Below are 1,042 nucleotides of genomic sequence, written 5' to 3'. Positions count from 1 at the left end.
TCATTACTTACCTATGAACATTTGTACCAAATTCACTATAATCTTTACCTATGTTCCTGCTATATATTCTTTATTTCACTGAGTTACATGATAGAAGCATTTATTGATTTCACAAGACACTGACTCGTTCAGTATTTCATTTAGATAGGACAAGTGGACAGTATTATCTCCCTAAGTCTTAGGCTCATACGCTCTTTATAAGTGTTAGACTAATATACTAATGAAAATGTGAAAATCTTATTCCAGTGGACGACCTTGTTCTTCCCTAGGCAAATAGTCACACACATGTGCTGCTATAATAATTTCCTTCTTACAGTATGATCCATTGCCGTCTTGAAAATGCTTTCTGCAGAATTATAAAAAGTCAACCTCGTATTCTTTTGACCATTTAACGGAAACTTTTTTCTTCAATCTCTGGTATTACTCAAACTCACCTGTCTATACCTTAAAAAATTCTGGTGGCTTATTTTTGTGTGAAGTATATTTAATCTCCAAATGTTTCTGTTGTCCATTAGCAACACGTTGATACCAACACACACATTGGCCACATTTCAATATCGATCATGCGATCCCACTACTGACATTCTTTGAGTTTACCCAGTTTCTTAGTGACTCCCCTTGTACAATTTCAACTTGGCCTCAGTTGTTGCATCCTTATTGGCATGAAACCGTTCAGATCATATTGCATCGGATTGATGAATTGCCATGAATATTATTGGTGAATTGCCAATGGCCTTCATGTTCTTGATGCTATTCGTTACACTTCCAACGCTTTGAACTCACCTTTACTGAGTATGAGGGCATTTCTGGGCATTTTTCGTTACGTGTTACTAAACATGTGAACTACCCTGCTTCATCTGTTGTGCTCTACTGAGATTCCGGAAGTCTTTCTAGAACATTTGAGTACAAATTCGCTACACTTAATACTCAGAACGTCACTGTTGGCCAGTATCTGTGCCTGGCGATTATGTAACCACACACAACGAGCATGAACGTGTCCGCCATTTTGTATTTGTTCCAGATATCGACTTAATACAAACGA

The sequence above is a fragment of the Thermobia domestica genome, chromosome 4 (genome assembly GCF_964235325.1).
Source record: "Thermobia domestica chromosome 4, izTheDome1.hap1.1, whole genome shotgun sequence".
NCBI classification, from domain to species: Eukaryota; Metazoa; Arthropoda; class Insecta; order Zygentoma; family Lepismatidae; genus Thermobia; species Thermobia domestica.
The sequence above is the reverse complement of the archived record's forward strand: the minus strand, read 5'-3'. Positions refer to the sequence as shown.